The sequence below is a fragment of the Vulpes lagopus genome, chromosome 4 (genome assembly GCF_018345385.1).
Source record: "Vulpes lagopus strain Blue_001 chromosome 4, ASM1834538v1, whole genome shotgun sequence".
In the NCBI taxonomy this organism is placed as follows: Eukaryota; Metazoa; Chordata; class Mammalia; order Carnivora; family Canidae; genus Vulpes; species Vulpes lagopus.
Window position 1 is genome coordinate 137467093 of NC_054827.1, and position 10083 is coordinate 137477175.

General features: G+C 35.0%; 1 long non-coding RNA gene across 1 annotated transcript; it reads left to right on the forward strand.

Moving 5' to 3' along the window:
- The first annotated feature begins 1297 nt into the window (after window positions 1-1297).
- Window positions 1298-8872, forward strand: LOC121489312. Its single transcript, XR_005987320.1, has 2 exons — window positions 1298-1358; window positions 2504-8872. It is a non-coding gene; the product is annotated as an uncharacterized LOC121489312 (long non-coding RNA).
- Window positions 8873-10083: the final 1211 nt, after the last annotated feature.

Here is a 10083-nt window from a genome sequence, read left to right on the forward strand (position 1 = left end):
ACTTCAGGATCTGAACTGTAGCTTCCAAAAAGTTATTTTAGAGATTGTCTTATGACAGATGTACTATTGGTGCTATGACTCCCCTATCCTAAAATAAATAAGCCTTCTTTCCCCTGTCTCTCTCTTAACATTCGTACATGGCATATCTACATGAAGGGTATTTACTGGAATTATTGCTTTCCCTCTACCCCATATATTAACTTCCCTCCTAGAACCTGCTCTCACTTTATGATTCAGAACAGTATAGCTCACTGGCACATGTTAGCATCGTTGCTTAACTTTGTGTAGCCTACGTTTGTGATGGTATCTACTGAACAGTGTAGCATCAAACTTGGGTTTTTCATCACAAAACGAGCAGAGGCTTTGAAATCCACATCTTTCAATTCTCTTCCCATTGGCATGTGATATGCTTTCCTTAGAAGGGAGAAAATGATACAACCAGAAGTCCCACTCCTAAATTTGCAGAGTTAATGACAAGAATAAATATGAAGACCCACAGAAGATATGTCTAAAGATTTAACATTTATAAGGGATCCCTGGGTGGCTCAGCAGTTTAGCACCGCCTTCAGCTCAGGGCATGATCCTGGAGACCCAGGATTGAGGCCCACATCAGGATCCCTGCATGGAGCCTGCTTCTCCCTCTGCCTGTGTCTCTGCCTCTCTCTCTCTGTGTCTGTCATGAATAAATAAAATCTTTAAAAAAAATAAAATAAAGATTTAACATTTATAAATAAAACTAACAGACTGTTAAATGAAATATATTCTGTCCTCCTTTCTTGAAAGTTATAGCTTTATAAATCTATGTGTAGAGCCATATTTATATGATTTAAAGCTACAAAATATCAAAGAGGTTTGAATTTAATATTTCTTGTGCACATGTTTGTACTTTGCTGATTGGCTAGTGATGGTTGAATGGGTAATAAGGATATAAATAATTCATAAAATATTATGCTCTTAGTCTGTGAATATTTATTGCTTTTGTTTTAACAAGGTCGGAACTTATTTTGTTACAACAAAGATTATCATGTAATTTATAGTCAATTGATAGTGATGATGTAAAAGTTTAAAAGTTAAATATAATTTTATTCCAAGTACACAAATATTTAATTGTTTAACAAGAAAGGCAACTTAAAGTCAATGATAAACTCAAAATATTAAAAATATTTAATGCTTAAAATGTTTTGTTCCATTTAAAATTCTTTTAACCATTTAAAAAATATTTTATTAATTTATTTGACAGAGAGAGAGAGAGAGCACAAGCAAGGGGAGGAGCAGAGGGAGAAGTAGACTCCCCACTGAGCAGGGAGCCTAATGCAGGACTCCACCCTGAGATGCCAAGATCATGACCTGAGCTGAAGGTAGGCACTTAATCTACTGAGCCACCCAGGTGCCCCTTGTTCCATTTTAAAAATTTTGTTAAAATAAAAAGCCAAAAGTATAATTATAGTATTTTCACCTTTGAAATAAATTACTTAGACTAGTTTTACTAATTTTTGAATATTTAACTAAACCCTATTGAAAATTTATAAAATTATGAATGATGTTCAATATCTCTTTACTTGGCAATGTAAAGATTCAACATAAGGTTTTACATACATTTTGTCTAGAAAAATATAAATATGTGGGTTTTTTTTAATTATGACTTACTCAATGGTATAAATATTCTTCAATATTCTGTGAAATAGTTGCAAATATGGAGTTAACTTGTTATTTTCCCCGGCACCATGAATTAAAACATAAAGACAAGGAGGAGAGGGAAACAGAACAGGAAAAGGAATAAAAATTCTTTCATGACTGGAAAGAGATTTATTTTGTTAGGTAAAAATCAAGGCATTAATTTTTCTTTTTTTTTCTGATATAAGAGATACTTCCAAAAAAAAAAAAAAAAGAGATACTTCCTTTCAATCCTCTCTACACCTCAAAACAGGTTACATCTTCCAAATTAACACAATGTAATACAAACACTTGCATAGGTTTTGGAATAGTTGCCCTTCTATTGGAGGATATAGGGTATAGCTATGGGGCATCATTTTACTAAGGCCTAATGAGTGTTAATGAGGAGACTGGCTATGTAAGGTTACAGGTGTTTTCTGCACCACAACTGATCCCCAATTCCAAGCAAAAAAATCAGCCATTTGTTCCTGAGTACATTTTGTTTTTATATTTGTGTTTGTGATATGTGAGGATTCCAAGAGACTTTGTCCTCTTGTGTAAGTCTAAAGGTAATAGTGATTTTTTTCAAGTATTAATTTTGTTCTGAAGAATTTGTAACAATCCTTGACACATGGTAATTAACCAATATATTTTTTGGAATGAATGCTATCAATAATGTGATTTTAGGTATGGTGCCTAATAGGTGACATTATTTCTAATGTAGATTTTAAGTTTTGCATTATTAATATTCATACAATTTTACCCCGAGAGATAATTCTCCATGGATCTCTCACATGTTTGCATCTGTTGCAAACAAAAGCACTGACTGCCTTTTGTTCTGTCTTTTCAGAGGTATTTGTTCAACAAATGGCCTTGGAAAATTGATAATATCTCTCTCTGGAGTAAAGGGAAGTTTTACTTACTCTCCAGTTCTAATAGATAGTGTCTCTAATACAAAGAATAGACATGCCAACTTTCATTATAAAAGATTCCAGTTCCCTAATATTTAGACTCCTTCTCCTGTAATGCAGCCCACTACGTGTGTGGATGTCACCTAGCCCTCTTTATGTTTCCCTCTGGGTAACGATCCATAGGGAACTGACAAAGATTTTCTCCTTGACCAAAATCTAGTTAGATTCTTTCGAAATCTCTTCTCAACTAGCCTCTAATTTTTGGGCTTCAGTGCTCATCTCTGCATTGTCCAATTTTAGAATCCTCTTAGAGCAGTTTGGACATAATTCTTTCTTTCCCCTGATGTTTCCTCTCAGTGATTTTTCCCTCTACTGCCCCCTCCTATCTCTTAGCTCTGAATTCCCACTTTCCTTGGTTGCATTTGGAGATGAGCCCAAGCTCTCTGCACCGCAAAATCCTATTGTGATGGTCCCTATACATACTGTAATGGTCTGAAATAAAGTCTGCTTTACTGTTCTTTATCAAATATCATTGAATGATTTTTTTTTTCCTTAACAGAACCTGCCCAATAGAAATCTGATGCCCTGATTACTGCTATAGTTGTGAGTAATGAAGTCCTTTGACCTAAATGACTTGTTAATTGCTAGTATCCATTAAATCGTAACAGGCTAACTTGGTAGCTGACAAGTTGAGTATGATCTCAGACCATTCACAATTTTGACAGTTTTAGTGATGAGGATGGGATACTGACAGAGGCATGACTTTTTGGAAGAGGGAAATTAAGGGCCTTGTGTGCTGATTAATGGGACTTGAGGGAATTCTATGGGAATCATTATGGAAAAACCTTAGAAAATTTTATGGTCAATTGGGCATAAATGGTCCTCCACTTGACTGCATGTTAAAGAGGAAGAATTGAGGTGGTAGTTTTAGGCTGAGGAACAGGGTGGGCAAAAATAGCTGACCAAATGTTTCCCTGGATGTTACCAATTCTTACCAAGGTAGGAGCAGTATGATGCCAATATTTTGGTAAGACGAAATTCTAGAATATCCAATATGGGAAGAAAAAGTGTAAAATGTGTGGAAATAGAAGAAGTAGAACTAAAACTGTCTTTATTTAAGGAGTATATCATCATATATGTACAATGTATATAGTAAATCCTAAATAATTTTTTTTAAGTTTGTAGATTTAATAAGTAACTTGAATAAGTTTAAAATAGGATTTACAATATGCATCAATCATGGTTCTACCAAAGAGACAGAAGTAGGAGTAGAGAAAGAAAGAAAATAAGACAGAAGAGAGACAGAGAGAAAGAGAGAGAATGAGAATTAGCTTATATGATTATAGAACTGACTAGGCAATTCCAAAATTCACAGGACTTCCTGTTAGGAAGGGCAAGAGGTTGTGTTGTAGCCCCTAGGGAAAAATCTGGTTTTTAAAGCCTTTTAATTGATTAGATCAGGGTAATTTCCTTTACAAGATTATCCAGGATAATTTCCTTTATAAAGTCAACTGGTTGTAAATGTTAATCACATCTACAAAATACCTTCCCTGTAACACCTATATTAGTGTTTGAATAACTGGTACTATAGCTTCCTCAAGTTCACAAAAGTATACCATCACATGATAATATACAAAACTAAGAATATGTTTGATAAAATGTGTTAGGATTTGTATATTATAAACTATAAAACATTGTTGAGAGACATTAAAGAAGACAAATAGAGACATATACTATTGTTAGAAGGTAGAGGAGGAACACTTCAGTATCCTCCAGACTGAGAAGTCACTTTGAGACTGAAAAACAAGGCAAGCCACTCCACATCATTTATACCATTTTATTCAGGGTAAGTTACTGACAGGAGGTATCAGGTAGGTGACAATCAGGCACTACGATGCAGCTATTCTTTGCAAAATCCTCAACTTAATCCCCAGCTTTTATAGATCTAGGGACATTGTGACGAGCTCAAAGGGTCATTATCTAAAATGGTGCCATCTGTGCAGCAGAGGGAAGCTGTTAGTTATTTAAAGGGTGCCATCTCTATGCCACTTTAGGAAAGCTCAAAGCAAACCCTGCATTCTGGTCAGAGCATAGATTAACCTCAAGAGGCTTGGAACATATAGCCCTGAGAGAGGTCATTGTGGAGACATGAGCCAGATGGAGGGCCAAAGATAGAGTCAGTGCTCACTGCTACAGCTACGCACGTGTTTGAATGACCTAATATTAACATATCAATTCTTCCAAAATTGATCTATCTCACCAATGTAATTTCAATCAAAATTCAAGCATATTGATTGAAATTGGTAAGATTATTATAAAACTTATATGGAAAGAAAACATTTTCTCAATTAGGCAAAATAGTTTTGAAAAAGAATAAAATTGAAAAACTCACTTATGCTGTTTGATTTGAAGACTTATTATTTGCTACATTAATCAAGACAGCATTGTATTGATATAATATTAAACATATGAAATAGAGTAGAGGCTACAGAAATAGATTCACACATATGTGGGCCATTGATCATCAATAAAATTGCAACGGTGTCAAAACAACTATATATCCATATGGAAAAACAAGCACAAAAATAATCCTCTATCTTCCCTCATGTGTAGAATACACATATATTAAATTCAAACAGATCTTAGACCTAAATATTTTTGCTAAAACCCTGAAACGGTTTTAAAAATATATGATTTTGGGATAGAAAATATTTTCTAAGTAGGAAACAAATCTTTCTCTCTTTTATCTATCTAGATATACTTAAGATATCATTCATCAATTCCATTCTTAGTTATTAACCCAAGAAAAGACAAATTATGTTCATACAAAGACCTGTACAAAAATGCTCTAGATAGACGGATGGTAGATAGATAAATCTGTTTTCCAGCTAGAAATATATTATATACACATATATATCTATAATATATGTATTATAATTCTGATCAATATATATAATATATTATAACTCAATAGTCAAAGAACAACCAATTTGATTAAAATAGGAAATATAGCTGAAGAGATGCTTCACAAAGTAAAATGTACTAATGGCTGAAAAAATATTCAAAAGAACTGAGAAGATATTCAAAAGAACCCTAGAAATTAATAAAATTCAAATTAATACCACATTGAAATATTACTACGTGCCCACTAAAATGTTCAAAATTAAACAATGAAAATATCTAGTATTGACACTTTTATTAGTTGTTGGTGGGAAGATAGAGTACAGTTTTGAAAATAGTCTGGTAATTTTTTATACACTTACTATATAATTCACTGATTCCACTCTTATTTACCCAAGAAAACACAAAAGTATGTCCTTACAAAGACTTGGACAAAAATGTTTATGACAACTTTGTTTAAAATGGAAATTGGAAACATCCCAAATGTACATCAGTGGATAAAAGAATAAACAGATTGTATTGTATCCAAACTTGGTTGACTGCCCAAAAATAATTAGGAATCAACTACTTATTCATATAAGAATATGGCTGCATCTCAAAAATATGCTGAATAAAAAATGCCAATCACAGATAAGTACTCACTGTATGATTTCATTTTTATGTAATTCTAGGAAAAGCAAAACTAATTTACAGTGACAGAAAACCAGATCAATGGTTTTACCTGGGTTTGTGGTGTAAGGGTTTACTATAAAAGGACATGAGAACATTTTGGGTCAATGCAAATATTCTGTATTTTTTATTGTCGCGGTGGTGTATGTTTGACAATGCTTATAAAACTTTTATGCTTAAAAGAGATTATTTACATCTAGGTTATATATCAAAATTTTTATATTTGAATAAAAAGTAAACTGAGTGAATTTATGTCGCTAAAATGCAAGGTCCAGAAAAAAAGTGATAATTAACGGGTGTAGGGCTTCTTTTCAATAGTTTGTTGGTAGTAAATTTAAAAAGGAGTATATGCTGTGTGTTTTATTCTAAACTATTAATCCAAACACAATTTAGAAACAAAAGGCTATTACAACTTACCCCTCCCAAAAAAAAAACAGCCTTTTGTTAGAGATGGCATCCCTTAAAAAATATAGAGCATGTAGTAAGAATATAGAAACAAATAATAAAAATGTCAAGACATATATTTTCATATTTGTCTTCATTTATATCTGTCTCCTTCTGGGGGACTACAACTGTCTGAGGTCAGAGAATTTTGCCTCACATTTGTCCCCAGTACTTGGCACACTGCTTGACACATAGTATGAAGTCAATAGTATTTGTCACCTGGATGAGTATGTCAGTATCTAATTTTACTTCTTCTAGAGCAAATGCTATTGGTGTTATAAGCAGAGTTTCTTTTTAGATCAGCTTTAAGACATGGTGCCATTTAACTTGTCCACATTTACCTTCATTATGTGCAGGCATCCAAGCAGCTGCTAAGGTCACTTCTGGGTCATCACAGAAATCCACAGGCACCAGCACCTGTCACAGAGTTGTGACTCCATATCTTTAACCATCAGCCCGATGGAATTTCAAAGCAGTGGACAACACCTACAATAACTGGGTCTCAGACAAGGTTTGCCATAGGGATAAAAAAAGATGACACGGAGATCAACAATTTATAGTGAATGTAATTACATTGGGCATAACCAGATGGATGCAGTTATGACAGGAATGACACAATAGTGAGGTCTTCCCATGATTTTTCATCTTGCCACCATCATGTCAGTGCTCATTTCACTTTTCACAAGATAGAAAATTGACAGAGCATTTGCTACAAATTGTATAGCTTTTCAGGAGAGGCAATTTTGTGATCATTTTCCTGAGTGCCTGGTCAAGTTAATATAGAAGAAGACTATGATAAGTAATATGTCCAGATTTGGCAAATTATCAAAATTACCAAATTTGGCACAGTGACCAGAAAATACTCTCAAATTATGGGCTAAAGTATGAAATGTAGATGATATAAATTTTTTTTTTCAGGCAGCCCAAGAAAATAGGGAAAAAAATCACTAATATCTTGACCTACACATATAAGAAACTAACAAAGCTCCCAGGACAATGATTAATGCAACTGGAAGCATTCATCTTGAAACTTAATTGGATTAGTTCTGCATCATATTATCTCTCATTTTTTACCTGAACTGGTAAACCCAGATTCAACACTACGGATTTAAGGACTCAGGTTTGAGAATGTAGCTTCCTGAGATAAAAGTAATTTTTTCAAACAGCTCTTGTAGGGGAATGATACCTCTTGTAACAGGTTTTCATCCATTGTCCCATCTTACTACTTGGATCCTCTAAACAAGTATTTGAGATTTTTTTCTGGAATTTTTCTAAAAGACTTCAATTTCCTTTGAACTTGTCATCTCCTGGTGGGGATAAGAAAGCAGAGAGGGCAAGGCAAGGCCACCAGCAAAACTGGATGCGGGGAATGTGTATTGTTGCTGTCCCCAGTCTCTGCTCTCACTGAGTTTATCACATGAATGGAAAGTGTTCGCTAGTCTCTTAGCTGCCTTATCACCCAAAGATCCCTCTATTTACCCCACCTTTAAAACAGCTATCTGCAGAGGATCCGAAGAAATTCATTCATACGTTGGCATTCATGACGACTTTGTTTCTATAGGCTAGCCTCCTCAGAATTTAATTTGCTGTTCAGGAATGTAGGTTTCAGGGGCAGGAATAATGATTATCAGTGTGTTTACATATTTCTGGCACAGTCACACTGTGGCTGCCTAATTCGCTTCATTACTCAAAGAGTGTCTTCTCGTGAAGCTGTGGCTACCAGACAAAGGCTCAAACTGGGTAATTGTCGTACCAGGTATCTATTTTGGGACGCATGACCCAGCAAGTCCCTGCATTCTCCGCTAGCCTCAGGTCATTTGAGTAGGTCATTTGAGATCTCAAACTGACTTTAACCATAAGAGGGCAGAGTTTCACAGATTAAGAAATGTAGGTCCATGGGGCGAAGTGACTCAAGAAAAAAAATATTTGTGAGTTCTTCAGTTTCCTTCTATAATAAATTAATAGTTTCATTCCATTATGATTAGAAAAGGTATTTGGTATGATTCCGGGCTTTTTAATTTTTTTTGATCTTTATTTTATTTTTTAATATTTTATTTAAATTCAATTTGCCAACATATGACACCCAGGGCTCATTTCATCATGTGCCCTCCTCAGTGCCCATCACCCAGTTACCCTATTGCTCCACCCACCTCCCCTTCTGCAACCCTTTGTTTTCCAGAGTCAGGAGTCTCTCATTCCGGGCTTTTTAAATGTGTGAAGACTTGTTCTGTGACCTAACGTGTGGTCTGTCCTGGAGAACTTTGAGGGCATTATGCTAAGTGAAATAAGCCAGGTAAATAAGATGAATAGATTCTAGAGAGCTGCTGTGTATCATTGTACCTAGAGTCAACAATAATTTATTGTGCACGTAAAACAATTGTGAAGAGGGTAGAATTCATGTAGTGTTCTTACCAGAATGAAATAAAATTTTTAAAAATGTGCATGGCTAATAAGCACCTGCAGCATGACCTGAATTTGAAATTTTCTAGGCCATGGCTAAGAAATCACAGTTGCCACCTCCAAAATTTCTAGCTCATTGAGCTGTGAATGAAGCAGGAATAGTTACAAATGAGAGGCTTCCTCATAGCATATCAAGGATTGCAATGATTCGGACATACTAGACTTTTATTTAGGTGTGTGCTTGTCCTCCAAATCTGAGGAGATTGCTGTGGTGATGACGGGCGGAATGTGACCGTCAACCTTCAAACACCTGTGAGCCAGTTGCCCATCTCCCTGTGCTCCGCACTCAGAAGAATCACATTAAGATTCTAGCTGCAGTCAGAGAAAACTAAGTTAATAAGACATTACTAACCTCAAAATGTATCCTGGAAATTGAGTTAAACTTTGATGTGAAGGTTAAATTGACCTTTAACAGCACTGTTCTCTAATATTTTCTTCTTTCCCTTTTCCGCTTTGGCCTCATCTCAAACTACCCTTCCATTTCTCATTGTCTAAGGACATTATTTTCAGTCATTTTTTTCCCCAAGCCTTTCTCTCTTTTATCCTCTTTCTTTCAACGAAGACTTCACATATCTTATTTTCTTTAGAACCTTTATTCTGTGAACTGTCTTCCCATATTATCTTATACTTTGAGTCCTATTTCTATTATATTTCACAACTTTTGGAATTTAGTAGATTTTAAGGAACATTTGTGTAAGCTTTTATAATTTTAGGGCTTGGGGATTGCCTGGAGATTATTTAGTTCATCCTTTTATTTTATGTTCTAGGCTACAAAATGTGAGTAATATTTTTAAGAATAAACAGCTTGTTGAGAGATTAACCACCTGACTCACTCACATTCCTGTAATTCCATTGATGTATCTTTTTTTTTTTAAGAGATTTTATTTATTTATTTGTGAGACACAGAGAGAGAGGCAGAGACACAGGCAGAGGGAGAAGCAGGCTCCATGTAGGAAGCCTGAGGTGGGATTTGATCCCGGGTCTTCAGGATCAGGCCCTAGGCTGAAGGTGGTGCTAAACCCCTGAGCCACCCGGGCTGCCCTGT